Raw genomic sequence first — 15,744 nt, 5'->3', positions numbered from 1 at the left:
TGTGCAGGGACAGATTAATTGCCAGCTTGTTTTGTGGGGGCCCAAACTAACCAATCATTTCAGCCACAGTCGTGTGGCAGACCCTGGCGCTGAAATTATTGGTTTGCTAAAGTGTGCATGTCCTGTTTATACAACATAAGGGAGGGTGGAGGACAATTCCATCTTGCACCTCTTTTTTCTCTTTGCATTATGTACTGTTTGGGGCCTAGTTTTTCAAACTGCCATCCTGTCTGCCACTGCAGTGTCACTCCTAGATGGGTCACGTGTTTGTGCCGCCCACTCGTGTCACTTAGCATAGTCATCCAGCTACCTCGGTGCAACCTTTTGGACATAAAAACACTATTGTGAGGTGTGAGGTGTTCAGAATAGACTGGAAATGAGTGGAAATTAAGGTAATTGAGGTTAATAATAGAGCAGAAAACCCCACAAATTCTGTGATTTTAGCTGTTTTTATGCTTTTTTTCAAAAAAATACAGATCCAAAACACAAAATCCAGAACCCAAAACACGGAAGGGTGGTTTTGGCAAAACCAATCCAGATCCAAAACACGAAGAAAGATCCAAAACCAAAACACAAAACACGAAAAGTGGCCGGTGCACACCCCTACTTTGAATAAGCTCTTTTTAGTGATGGTAGAAAAATGACAGCCAGCAAGAGTTTTGGGGTACATTAATAAGTATTTCATGTAGTTGCTCAGTGTTTTTATAGAAGTTTGTAAAATGTTGGAAGAACACTTTTAGGTCCCATCTAAAAATTCAAGAACCCATTACCCATCAATACACCTCGCCATACATGTTCCACATCATTACACCCATTCCCCATCAATACAGCACCTCTGCATACATGTCTACAGTATTATCACCTCACCATAAATGTCCCACATCATTACATCTCCACATACATGTCCCACATCATTACATCTCCACATACATGTCCCACATCATTACACCTCTGCATACATGTCCTACATCATTACACCTCTACATACATGTCCTACATCATTACACCTCTGCATACATGTCCCACATCATTACACCTCTGCATATGAGTCTCACATGATTTCACCTCATTACACCTCTGCATACATGTCCCACATGATTTCATCTCATTACACCTCTACATACATGTCCTACATCATTACACCTCTGCATACATGTCCCACATCATTACACCTCATTACACCTCTGCATACATGTCCCACATCATTACACCTCTGCATACATGTCCCACATCATTACACCTCATTACACCTTTGCATACATGTCCCACATCATTACACCTCTGCATACATGTCCCACATCATTACACCTCATTACACCTCTGCATACATGTCCCACATCATTACATCTCATTACACCTCTGCATACATGTCCCACATCATTACACCTCTGCATACATGTCCCACATCATTACACCTCTGCATACATGTCCCACATCATCACACCTCTACATACGAGTCCCACATCATTACACCTCTGCATACATGTCCCACATCATTACACCTCTGCATACGAGTCTCACATCATTACACCTCATTACACCTCTGCATACATATCCCACATCATTACACCTCTGCATACATGTCCCACATCATTACACCTCAATACACCTCTGCATACATGTCCCACATCATTACACCTCTGCATACATGTCCCACATCATTACACCTCTGCATACATGTCCCACATCATTACACCTCATTACACCTCTGCATACATGTCCCACATCATTACACCTCATTACACCTCTGCATACATGTCCCACATCATTACACCTCTGCATACATGTCCCACATGATTTCATCTCATTACACCTCTACATACATGTCCTACATCATTACACCTCTGCATACATGTCCCACATCATTACACCTCATTACACCTCTGCATACATGTCCCACATCATTACACCTCTGCATACATGTCCCACATCATTACACCTCATTACACCTCTGCATACATGTCCCACATCATTACACCTCTGCATACATGTCCCACATCATTACACCTCATTACACCTCTGCATACATGTCCCACATCATTACATCTCATTACACCTCTGCATACATGTCCCACATCATTACACCTCTGCATACATGTCCCACATCATTACACCTCTGCATACTTGTCCCACATCATCACACCTCTACATATGAGTCCCACATCATTACACCTCTGCATACATGTCCCACATCATTACACCTCTGCATACGAGTCTCACATCATTACACCTCATTACACCTCTGCATACATATCCCACATCATTACACCTCTGCATACATGTCCCACATCATTACACCTCATTACACCTCTGCATACATGTCCCACATCATTACACCTCTGCATACATGTCCCACATCATTACACCTCATTACACCTCTGCATACATGTCCCACATCATTACACCTCATTACACCTCTGCATACATGTCCCACATCATTACACCTCATTACACCTCTGCATACATGTCCCACATCATTACACCTCTGCATACATGTCCCACATCATTACACCTCTGCATACGAGTCCCACATCATTACACCTCTGCATACATGACCCACATCATTACACCTCTGCATACATGTCCCACATGATTTCACCTCATTACACCTCTACATACATGTCCTACATCATTACACCTCTGCATACATGTCCCACATCATTACACCTCCGCATACATGTCCCACATCATTACACACCATCATTGCACCTCTTCATACATTTCACACATCATTGCACCTCTGCATACATTTCACACATCATTACACCTCTGCATACATGTCCCACATGATTTCACCTCATTACACCTCTACATACATGTCCCACATCATTACACCTCTGCATACATGTCCCACATCATTACACCTCTGCATACAAGTACCACATGATTTCACCTCATTACACCTCTACATACATGACGCACATGATTACACCTCTACATACATGTCCCACATCATAAAACAAAGAAATCCAGGCGCTGCAGAGTTCCAATTACTTGTCAATCTCTAAATGGTTGAATGAGGGAGTCAGCCTCATTAACAACAATACATAAATAATGATAAAAAAAGCAACCATAGAGAGAGAAAGTATTAATGAAAATTTATTTAAATCAGTGAGGTACGTTTGTAAAAAATTGTAAATGTATTCTAAATGATAAAATCAATGTTACCATATAGCAAACATATTATGCACAAAACAATGAAAAATAAAAAATAATAAATAAAAAAGAGGGGCCCAAAAGTCACTAGAATGTAAGGTGAGCAAGAGAATTATGATGTTACTTGTATCCAATGTGTGACACACAATCAATGTTCCTTTGCAGTAAGAGAAGCAGAAAGTTCTCTTGTAAATTCCATACCAAATCACAGCCCTTGAAATAAGGAAATGGACACTCTGTGGGCCGAACTGAGGGCCTGATTCAGAGCCGGACGCTATTTGCGGACGCTCGTTCTTAAAAAGGGGCCGGATATTTAAATGGTGCGCTCGCTCTTTGCGGTGTGTTGACGCCTCTATGTCTGAGCGAGAGAACGAAACATGCGCTCGCTATTTTGTAAAGACGCCCCCTGGCCGCTCGCATCATATGTCATCTCCATTATTTATTAGATTAATCGGGTACATCGAAAGGCGTCTGAACTGCTCGCAGTGCTTGTGGTAGGTTTTTCTTACCGATATCACTTCGAACAGTTCAGGCTAAAAGACAACCAAGTGACGTGGTCGATGACGCACCTTTACTAATTATGCACTCCCATTAAACGCCCTTTTGAGCGTTAGGCACGCCTGCGTTCGGATCTCCACTACCCCGTTTTCAAGCACCTTCCCCTGTTACCACCCACACACGGTACATTCTGTCAATCAAATTAGCAGCCCCTCGCTGTTTTACGAGCGCACGATTTCCGACCGCAATGACTGGTTTGCGCATGCGCATTGCGAACCATACGCATGCGGTTGTGCGATCGCTCAGAGCGAACGAGTGGCCGCTTACGAGCGGCTCTGAATCAGGCCCTGAATCTCCTGACCAGCGGGGAGTTGATGACAGATAGGGCTGCCGGAGGGAGATTACATGCGTTGCGGTGACTCTTGTGCAGCCGCTTATTAAAGGTATTCCCGTTCTCACCTCGGCTTGTGTTGATGTAGTGAGAGCCGCAGTCACGGTGGCTGGCAGATCTACCCACTTGCTGGGGAGCTGATGGAGTGCTACTCGATGTTCCGTGTGAGATGGGGTAGCCGGGCTGGTAAGATGGGACGCTCCAGGCTGTGAGAAGGGTGTGCAGTCGGGCTCCTTAGTGAGTAGGCAAACCGAAACCAAGCACCTACGCGTTTATCATTACACCTCTACATACATGACCAGGGGCTGGCTGGCAATTTTTAGCCTGGGGGGCAAATGCATGCAGGTGGCCCTGGCAGAGGAGTAGCGTGTAGCCAAGGTGCCCGCAGCACGTGCGTGCTTAGGCGCCCCCCCCATCAAGTGTTCCAGGGAGGAGGTGGCTCCATTTGGAATTAATGTAAAGTAAAAATAAAGATATGGGGCAGCCCCCTGTAGTGGTGCTCATATGCAGTGCCCCCTGTGCCCAAGGAGAGGACCCCCTTATGCAGGCCACCAGTAGTGCCCCTAGTAGTGATCTTCCTATGCAGTGCCCCTTATACAGTGCCCCCAGTAGTGGTCCCCCCTGTGCAGTGCCCCCAATAGTAATATATAGTGCCCCAGTAGTGGTCCCCCCTGTGCAGTGCCCCCAGTAGTAGTCCCCCCCTTGTAGCTTGTAGTGACCCCAGTAGTAGTCCCCCTCTTGTAGTGCCCCCAGTAGTAGTCCCCCCATTGTAATGTCCCCAGTAGTAGTCTCTCCCATTGTAGTGCCCCCAGTTGTAAACCCCCCTTGTTGTGCCCCCAGTAGTAGTCCTCCCATTTGTAATGCCCCCAGTAGTAAGCCCCCCTTGTAATTCCCCCAGTAGTAATCCCCACTGTAGCGCCCCCAGTAGTAGTCCCCCCTTGTAATGCCCCCAGAAGTCCCCCTCTTGTAATGCCCCCAGTAGTAGTTCCCCCCTTGTAATGCCCCCAGTAGTAGTCCACCCCCTTTCTAGTTCCCCCAGTAGTAGCCCCCTCTTGTAGTGCCCCCAGTAGTAGCCACCCCCTTGTAATGCCCCCAGTAGTAGTCCCCCTCTTGTAATGTCCCCAGTAGTAGTCCCCCCCTTGTAATGCCCCCAGTAGTAATCCACCTTGTAATGCCCCCAGTAGTAGCCCCCACTGTAGTGCCCCCAGTAGTAGTCCCCCTTGTAGAGCCCCCAGTAGTAGCCCCCCTTTGTTGTGCCCCCAGTAGTAGTCCCCCCCTTGTAGTGCCCCTAGTAGTAATCCCCCTTGTAGTGCCCCCAGTAGAAGCCCCCCTTGTAGTGCGACCAGTAGTAGCCCCTCCTTGTAGTGCCCCCAGTAGTAATTCCCCCCTTGTAGTGCCCCCAGTAGTAGCCCCCCCTTGTAGTGCCCCCAGTAGTAGCCCCCCTTGTAGTGCCCCCAGTAGTAGCCCTCCTTGTAGTGCCCCCAGTAGTAGTTCCCCCCTTGTGCAGTGCCCCCAGTAGTAGTCCCCCCTTGTAGTGCCCCCAGTAGTAATCCCCCTTGTAGTACCCCCAGTAGTAGTCCCCCCTTGTAGCTTGTAGTGCCCCCAGTAGTAGTCCCCCCCTTGTAGTGTCCCCAGTAGTAGTCCCCCCCCTTGTAATGCCCCCAGTAGTAATCCCCCTGTAGTGCCCCCAGTAGTAGTCCCCCCCTTGTAATGCCCCCAGTAGTAGTTCCCCCCTTGTAATGCCCCCAGTAGTAATCCCCCCTTGTAATGCCCCCAGTAGTAGTCCCCCCCTTGTAATGCCCACAGTAGTAGTTCCCCCCTTGTAATGCCCCCAGTAGTAGTTTCCCCCCTTGTAGTGCCCCCAGTAGTAGCCCCCCCTTGTAGTGCCCCCAGTAGTAATCCCCCTTGTAGTGCGACCAGTAGTAGCCCCTCCTTGTAGTGCCCCCAGTAGTAATTCCCCCCTTGTAGTGCCCCCAGTAGTAGCCCCCCTTGTAGTGCCCCCAGTAGTAGCCCTCCTTGTAGTGCCCCCAGTAGTAGTTCCCCCCTTGTGCAGTGCCCCCAGTAGTAGCCCCCCTTGTAGTGCCCCCAGTAGTAGTCCCCCCCTTGTAGTGCCCCCAGTAGTAATCCCCCTTGTAGTGCCCCCAGTAGTAGCCCCCCTTGTAGTGCCCCTAGTAGTAGCCCCCTTGTAGTGCCCCCAGTAGTAGCCCCCCTTGTAGTGCCCCCAGTAGTAGTCCCCCCTTGTAGTGCCCCCAGTAGTAATCCCCCTTGTAGTTCCACCAGTAGTAGCCCCCCCTTGTAGTGCCCCCAGTAGTAGTCCCCCCCTTGTAGTGCCCCCAGTAGTAGTTTCCCCCCTTGTAGTGCCCCCAGTAGTAGCCCCCCCTTGTAGTGCCCCCAGTAGTAATCCCCCTTGTAGTGCGACCAGTAGTAGCCCCTCCTTGTAGTGCCCCCAGTAGTAGCCCCCCTTGTAGTGCCCCCAGTAGTAGCCCTCCTTGTAGTGCCCCCAGTAGTAGTTCCCCCCTTGTGCAGTGCCCCCAGTAGTAGCCCCCCTTGTAGTGCCCCCAGTAGTAGTCCCCCCCTTGTAGTGCCCCCAGTAGTAATCCCCCTTGTAGTGCCCCCAGTAGTAGCCCCCCTTGTAGTGCCCCTAGTAGTAGCCCCCTTGTAGTGCCCCCAGTAGAAGCCCCCCTTGTAGTGCGACCAGTAGTAGCCCCTCCTTGTAGTGCCCCCAGTAGTAATTCCCCCCTTGTAGTGCCCCCAGTAGTAGCCCCCCTTGTAGTGCCCCCAGTAGTAGCCCTCCTTGTAGTGCCCCCAGTAGTAGTTCCCCCCTTGTGCAGTGCCCCCAGTAGTAGTCCCCCCTTGTAGTGCCCCCAGTAGTAATCCCCCTTGTAGTACCCCCAGTAGTAGTCCCCCCTTGTAGCTTGTAGTGCCCCCAGTAGTAGTCCCCCCCTTGTAGTGCCCCCAGTAGTAGTCCCCCCCTTGTAGTGCCCCCAGTAGTAGCCCCCCCTTGTAGTGCCCCCAGTAGTAATCCCCCTTGTAGTGCGACCAGTAGTAGCCCCTCCTTGTAGTGCCCCCAGTAGTAGTTCCCCCCTTGTGCAGTGCCCCCAGTAGTAGCCCCCCTTGTAGTGCCCCCAGTAGTAGTCCCCCCCTTGTAGTGCCCCCAGTAGTAATCCCCCTTGTAGTGCCCCCAGTAGTAGCCCCCCTTGTAGTGCCCCTAGTAGTAGCCCCCTTGTAGTGCCCCCAGTAGTAGCCCCCCTTGTAGTGCCCCCAGTAGTAGTCCCCCCTTGTAGTGCCCCCAGTAGTAATCCCCCTTGTAGTTCCCCCAGTAGTAGCCCCCCCTTGTAGTGCCCCCAGTAGTAGTCCCCCCCTTGTAGTGCCCCCAGTAGTAGTTTCCCCCCTTGTAGTGCCCCCAGTAGTAGCCCCCCCTTGTAGTGCCCCCAGTAGTAATCCCCCTTGTAGTGCGACCAGTAGTAGCCCCTCCTTGTAGTGCCCCAGTAGTAATTCCCCCCTTGTAGTGCCCCCAGTAGTAGCCCCCCTTGTAGTGCCCCCAGTAGTAGCCCTCCTTGTAGTGCCCCCAGTAGTAGTTCCCCCCTTGTGCAGTGCCCCCAGTAGTAGCCCCCCTTGTAGTGCCCCCAGTAGTAGTCCCCCCCTTGTAGTGCCCCCAGTAGTAATCCCCCTTGTAGTGCCCCCAGTAGTAGCCCCCCTTGTAGTGCCCCTAGTAGTAGCCCCCTTGTAGTGCCCCCAGTAGTAGCCCCCCTTGTAGTGCCCCCAGTAGTAGTCCCCCCTTGTAGTGCCCCCAGTAGTAATCCCCCTTGTAGTTCCCCCAGTAGTAGTCCCCCCTTGTAGTGCCCCCAGTAGTAGTCCCCCCTTGTAGCTTGTAGTGACCCCAGTAGTAGTCCCCCCCTTGTAGTGCCCCCAGTAGTAGTCCCCCCCTTGTAATGCCCCCAGTAGTCCCCCCTTGTAGTGCCCCCAGTTGTAAACCCCCCTTGTTGTGCCCCCAGTAGTAGTCCTCCCCTTTGTAATGCCCCCAGTAGTACGCCCCCCATGTAATGCCCCCAGTAGTAATCCCCCTGTAGTGCCCCCAGTAGAAGTCCCCCCTTGTAATGCCCCCAGTAGTAGTTCCCCCCTTGTAATGCCCCCAGTAGTAGTTCCCCCCTTGTAATGCCCCCAGTAGTAGTCCCCCCTTTCTAGTGCCCCCAGGAGTAGCCCTCTCTTGTAGTGCCCCCAGTAGTAGCCACCCCCTTGTAATGCCCCCAGTAGTAGTCGCCCCCTTGTAATGCCCCCAGTAGTAATCCCCTTGTAATGCCCCCAGTAGTAGCCCCCATTGTAGTGCCCCCAGTAGTAGTCCACCTTGTAGTGCCCCCAGTAATAGCCCCCCCTTGTAGTGCCCCCAGTAGTAGTCCCCCCCTTGTAGTGCCCCCAGTAGTAATCCCCCTTGTAGTGACCCCAGTAGTAGCCCTTCCTTGTAGTGCCCCCAGTAGTAGTCCCCTTGTAGTGCCCCCAGTAGTAGCCCCCCTTGTAGTGCCCCAGCAGAAGCTCCCCCTTGTAGTGCCCCCAGTAGTAATCCCCCTTGTAGTGCCCCCAGTAGTAGCCCCCCCTTGTAGTGCCCCCAGTATTAATCCCCCCAGTAGTGCCCCCAATAGTAGCCCCCCCTTGTAGTGCCCCCAGTAGTAGTCCCCCCCTTGTAGCTTGTAGTGACCCCAGTAGTAGTCCCCCCCTTGTAGTGCCCCCAGTAGAAGTCCCCCCTTGTAATGCCCCCAGTAGTAGTCCCCCCCTTGTAGTGCCCCCAGTTGTAAACACCCCTTGTTGTGCCCCCAGTAGTAGTCCTCCCCTTTGTAATGCCCCCAGTAGTAAGCCCCCCTTGTAATGCCCCCAGTAGTAATCCCCCTGTAGCGCCCCCAGTAGAAGTCCCCCCCTTGTAATGCCCCCAGTAGTAGTCCCACCTTGTAATGCCCCCAGTAGTAGTTCCCCCGTTGTAATGCCCCCAGTAGTAGTCACCCCCTTGTAATGCCCCCAGTAGTAGCCCCCCCTTGTAATGCCCCCAGTAGTAATCCCCTTGTAATGCCCCCAGTAGTAGCCCCCATTGTAGTGCCCCCAGTAGTAGCCTCCCTTGTAGTGCCCCCAGTAGTAGCCCCCCTTGTAGTGCCCCCAGTAGTTCACCCCTTGTGCAGTGCCCCCAGTAGTAGCCCCCATTGTAGTACCCCCAGTAGTAGTGCCCCCAGTAGTAGTCCCCTCTTGTAGTGTCCCCAGTAGTAATCCCCCTTGTAGTGCCCCCAGTAGTAGCCCCCATTGTAGTGTCCCCAGTAGTAGCCCCCCTTGTAGTGCCCTCAGTAGTAGTCCCCCCCTTGTAGTGCCCCCAGTAGTAATCCCCCTTGTAGTGCCCCCAGTAGTAGCCCCCCTTGTAGTGCCCCCAGTAGTAGCCCCCCTTGTAGTGCCCCCAGTAGTAGTTCCCCCCTTGTAGTGCCCCCAGTAGTAGTCCACCCTTGTAGTGCCCCCAGTAGTAGTTCCCCCCTTGTAGTGCCCCCAGTAGTAGTCCACCCTTGTAGTGCCCCCAGTAGTAGTCCACCCTTGTAGTGCCCCCAGTAGTAGTTCCCCCCTTGTAGTGCCCCCAGTAGTAATTCCCCCCTTGTAGTGCCCCCAGTAGTAGCCCCCCCTTGTAGTGCCCCCAGTAGTAGCCCCCCTTGTAGTGCCCCCAGTAGTATCCCCCCTTGTAGTGCCCCCACTAGTAATCCCCCTTGTAGTGCCCCCAGTAGTAGCCCCCCTTGTAGTGCCCCCCGTAGTAATCCCCCTTGTAGTGCCCCCAGTAGTAGTCCCCCCCTTGTAGTGCCCCCAGTAGTAATCCCCCTTGTAGTGCCCCCAGTAGTAGCCCCCCCGCAGTAGAGAGACACGTAATAAAAAAACCCCACTTACCTGAAACCCTGCTCCTGGTCCCGCCGCTGCTATCAGCTCCTCTGTCCATCCTCCCGGGCCGCTTTGCATTATGGGAGAGACGTCATGACGCCTCTCCCATTGCCCACTGCGTGACAGACTCTCATTGGCTGCTGAAACAAACACACAGCTGTCGGAGCCGGCGGCTGTGTGTTTGTCTCTGTGTAGCGCTGACCGAACTCTGTCCAGTCGGCGCTACACGCACGGTGCAGCCTGTGCCACAGTGACACAGACTGCCGGTGGCCCGCATGGCGCTGCGGCCTGGAGGGCACATGGCACCCTGCCCCCCGGCCCAGCCCACCACTGTACATGACCCACATGATTACACGTCTACGTACATGTCCCACATCATTACACCTCTACATACATGACCCACATCATTACACCTCTACATACATGACCCACATCATTACACCTCTACATACATGACCCACATCATTTGCATAACCCAATTTTTTTTTAGCTTTTTAGATAAATTCACCTGAAAAACGATTATGGTCCGTATTCAATTCGAAGCGAAAAGCCATTTTCGCCTGTTTTTTGGCGATAATTTAGCCTGAAAATTTATCTCCGTATTCATTACCAGTCCGTTTTCGCCTAAGCGAAAAGTCAATGCACTGAAACAGGCAAAACTTTTTCTCCACAGCATGGCAGGAGAAAAAAAGTGCAAAATCTATATTTTGGGGTGCAGAAGTTGGGAAACCACCCAGAACCCTCGGTACACCGCCCCAAAGGACAATTCACACCCCCCCAAAAAATGGAAAAAAAACACCCCCAAAACACCTTAGAAATTTATAACGAAAATGAAAAAAGGGGCCAAGTGTTTTTGGGATTGCAGGTGCTTGTATGACGGAGGAATTTAACTTTTTGTAAAACTTCACTTTAGAGACATTAAAATATGATAGTACCCATTTTCAAGCACCTCAAATATGACGGGACTACTTATTTTCTCCAAAAAACACTGCTTTATGTTATTCTTCACCACTTTTACCTAGACGCTAATAGCAAGCAATTACCACCACTTAACTACCCTAACTATAACTAGTTCAATCAGGGCTAATACTAAACAACCATAATGATTTCCGAAGTCAGCCCATCTTTTTCTGGGTTACAGAATGATTCCCTCAATTCATCCTGCACTTTGTGGTTCACATTGGACAGGTCCCGTTTTCGCCTGTTTGGGAATTGAATACGGAGTAAATCTGGAGTGCGCATGGAAAGTTTTCGCCTCCAAACCAGGTGAAAGCGGCGAAAAGTCGGGTAGGCGGAACTTTTTTGCCGAGGCGAAACTAATTGAATACGGCCCTAAGTCTATTAACCACATTATACTCCAAGTTCTTTATTACTCACTGGTAGGAGTGAACCAGAGGTTCTGCACTGTGGGCCTATTCACAGGTGGATGCGGTCCTCGCTGGTTTTACGTCTTCGGACGCTGCAGAGCTTAGAACATATACAAATGCTGCAGGTGGCGTCTTCTGTAATGAGACGCTCACCTCCGGCTTCTCAGATTTGCTGTTTGCGGCTGAATACGCAGCACCGGATGAAAATCGCAAACATCACTTGGACCCTCGGACCCTGGCTTCCGCATGCCCCCAAAACTCCGGGAATACACCTGCATTTTATACCCACCTCCCCGTCACTGCCCCAAACACCTGCAGTCTGTCAATCAGCTATGACTGAAGTCACACTGCGTCCAGCATCGCAAAACCATTGCGACACATGTGCAGTGCATCTCAAGTGTGTGCGCACTGGGCAGACAACAAAACATCGGGGCATCTGCGACCGAATCCAAACTGTGTCCACCTCTCAATCAGGCTCTGTGTCCTGACATGTTTTACCGCACAAAAGAAACTCAGGTTTGCTGGGAAAATGGATTGTGGATTTAAAATTGAATTGAAAATAAAGATTGCGGTGAAAACGAATCGCAGAACCCAACTCGCTTCTAATTCAATCGACCACTTGGTGTTATGTTCTAGATAAACATGGATTCCATGTAAATGGTTATTTGATAATAGCCTGTTACATAAAGCCACTTGTTTATATACTGCTTAAAACTGTCCCAAACCCTCTTCCTGGTCCACAGGAACTACTGAAATCTTCTACATTTAGTTAAAACTATTAAATATTTTATCTTGTTACCCAAAGGAAATAGTCCCAAATGACATGAGCATTGGGACAATTATTCCACCCTCTAACCTCCTGCCTTTAGCGTTTCAGTAATGATATTGGGTAAACGCCCATCAGCGACTAAAATAACTTCAATAACGCCCTGATGTTTGTTATGGAAATGCAGGAATTAAATCGTGATCGTAGCATCCACCACGTGTATCGCTGACTGCGCCATTTATTGTTTGTTTTTTGCAATGTTTTATTTCTTTATTTTTTAAGTTCACCCCATAATACTGTGGCCCTGATTCAGAGCCGGACGCTCTGACAGAGCGCTCGCTCTGAATCAGGGCCATCCCTCTTGCTTTTTGGAGCGGCCTCCTGGCCGCTCGCATCACCCACAGCTATAGCGAGCGGGCCAAAATGATGGGGCTACCATCGGGCTTGCGACGAGACACTTGTGGTAGGGTCTCGTCTGCCGCAAGCCCTGGAGTGGTTTGGCTCTATCAGAGCCAAAAGCACTCCCACTGACATCACTAGTGATGTCAGTGGGACCGGCCCCAGACGGTAGGCGTTCCCATGGGAACGCCTCCATCTGGGCAGACACGCCCCCGGCATGCCCACCAAAGGGGGCGTGCTGTCAATCACCATCGACAGCACGCCCCCTTTGGTGCGAGACCCATAACGACGGCTTGGCCGTCGTATTCGGGCCTCGCGCATGCGCACGACGGAGCCGCCTCCGTCGTGCGCACTTGGGCAACATCGACCCGCTTGCGAGCGCTCAGCGCTTGCCAGCGGGTCTGAATCAGGCCCTGTGTTCGGAATTTAATTACCCAAATGAATGTTATATTATTGGATGGGAAATTCAGAGCATTCAGGGTATGCAAACGCTTGCTCAAAACAGCTCAGATGACACTAATACTCCTGTGGAATACTGTAACTGGCATTGACTCTTTTGTGCATTTTCTTGCTTCTGTGGGTACTTCTGCATAGAGGATAAATTAATCCATTTATACTTCTGCTCTGAGGTGTTATCACCAAGTGGGCTGATCGCCGCTAAGGGTCCTTCCCCATTAATGTCTGCTATGAGTGGAGGGTCAACGCTTTCAACTGAACACTGTTTAATAGAACGCTTTCAAAGGGCCGGCCAGGTAAGCGAAGTTATGATCACATGATCCATAGCAGCAGCTTGGCTTTGAGTTGGCCATTGGCTGCTGGTCATTCCTGGTTGTCGCTTGTCCTGGCCTCTGCCTGGACACTAACCTGTGACCCTTCTTCCCCATTGCCGACCATGCACACGGTGGTGATGCCGGTGTGTTTTGGACCTGGTACGGTTATAGAAAAGGGAACTAAGATCCGGTTGTCCAAGAAATGGATCTAGGTTAGGGAGCATGGTGTATACCAGCGGTGGCCAACCTGTGGCTCTTGAGCCACAGGTTGTTCTTCCATTGTCCTGATGCGGCTCCCTGTCTGACACTGACTGCCTCCTCTGATGGGAAAGCAGCTGTTGGAGGCGCGCCCTTTGTTGTAGCAGTCTGCTCCGCTCTAAAAGCATGTATGGGCTGATGTGGTGACGTCACGCCGCAAACAGTCAACGTGTGACTGAACCTGCAGCTACGAGGAGGACTCGGTGGCAGACTCCAGAGCCTACCTGCGGGCAGGGGGTGGATTGGGAATTTAAAGCGCCCCTGGAAAAATTTCAGAAAGTGGCCCACGTTGGTTAACTGAAAGAGCAACAGAAGGACATTTGTTTTTCGGCGCACGCCAGTAAAAAAAAAAAGGGGCGTGTCTTCATGAGAATGGGCGTGTCATGTGAAATACCGGGCAAGCGAGACACTCCCCTTGTCTACGTCACACTAGGAGCTGCTGGGCATGTCCCGGCTCTCTCTCTCTCCAGTGAATAGACACCCCGCGGCATGTGCACAACATCTATGCAGTGGGTGAGAGGGGGCTTCCTAACCTCTCCCCACCGCAAAGGGAGCTCTGTCTCACAAGACCAGGATGGTCTCATCTTGCCATGTGAAGAGATCCTCCGCGGGCCACTCTGCATCATACTTGCCTACCCTCCCGATTTGGTCGGGAGCCTCCCGAAAATCGGGTGCCGCTCCCGACCTCCCGGGAAGGCAGGCAATTCTCCCGCCCAACCCCTCCTGTCCCCCCCCGCAATGACCCCTGCAACCCCCGCAGCGGAGGGGGCCGGTGACGCGATTCGCGTAATTTTGGCCCCACCCCCTGCTACACAATGCCTATTTTATCGGCATTGCATAGCGGGGGCGGGGCCAAACTGACGCAATCGCGTGACCCCACCCCCACCACACCCTCAAGTGATGTCACCCGCCCAGCAACTCCCCCTTGTACCGGCCACGCCCCCCCTGTCCTGCCGATCTGGCTGCTCCCTCCCGGAAGTCGGCAGGTATGCTCTGCATGCTATGACAGACGTCAGTAAGCAAGTCACGGGCCTAGACCAAGTAGAGCAAAATGTCTAAAAACCAAAAACTATACTATTTTTTTGTGTGTTTACTAAATAAAAATACACCTGACCTATATTGTGGTTTCTCTGCAATGGGGAACCTCTGAAGAAATTGATCCTTCCTGGCACTGTTCCTGTAGGAGATCACATGGTCTGGAAGCCGCCTGATTGCCTAGAAATGAAGCCAATGTCATCACCATGCAATAGTGGTTCAACCAGATAATACATAGTAACAGGAGTTTTGGAGCAGGGCAAAATGTGAGTTTCTCTGCTCTAACAATTTTATATTAATAAAATATATTTGCTAATTTGGTACCATTTTAATATGGTTTCTAGAATTGGTGTTTTATTGAAGATTATCGTCCCCCAGCATTTTCTTCTAATTTTACCAGTGGTCCGGGATGCGGTCATAATAGCGACCGTGACGATTGCAGTGGTCAGAATGCCAAGATTCTGACAGGTGTTGGGATTCCGGCACCGGCATCCCAGCTGCCGGAATCCTGAAGGTAAGTAGTGGGGTAAGGGGAGGGTTAGATTTATGCACTAGGGGGAGGGTTAGGCACGAAGGTGGGAGGGTTAGTTTTAGGGTGCGGGGAGAGGAAGGTTAGGCGCTAGGGGGAGAGGTTTTACGCGCCAGGAACGAGGGATAGTTAAAATACTTACCCTATCAGGATCTTCAGTCTTTCGCTGGGCTTATGTCCGGCGGTATGCCATACCAATACCTAATAGGTATCAAGTTCTAAAATTACAGAGTTCATATATTTATGCTAAAACAGGCTATTTGCATCCGTGCAAAGAGATCCAGCTGACACATAGGGAGTAAATTTACTAAAGTGAGAGTTTTTAGAAGTGAGTTTTAAAAGTGATGTTGCCTATAGCAACCAGATTCTAGCTATTATCTCCTAGAAGGTGCTAGTTAAATGTCAAGTAGAATCTGATTGGTTGCTATGGGCAACATCACTTTTCAAACTCACTTCTAAAAACTCTCACTTTAGTAAATTTACCCCATAATGTGTAAAGCTGGGTACACACTAGACAATACGCGTTACCTGAATGATTCATATGCATGCCCGGCTGTGCCGCAGGGAGGCTCTAAGCCGGACGCCCGCTGAGATGTTATTACCAGCGGGCGCCCGGCTCCTTCCCTGCAGCGCCGCGTTAGCCAGAGGCTGGAGTTCTCTTCTGAACTCCAGCTTCCGCC

This window comes from Taudactylus pleione, unplaced genomic scaffold (assembly GCF_031769625.1).
Source record: "Taudactylus pleione unplaced genomic scaffold, aTauple2 ptg000171l, whole genome shotgun sequence".
NCBI lineage: Eukaryota > Metazoa > Chordata > Amphibia > Anura > Myobatrachidae > Taudactylus > Taudactylus pleione.
The sequence above is the reverse complement of the archived record's forward strand: the minus strand, read 5'-3'. Positions refer to the sequence as shown.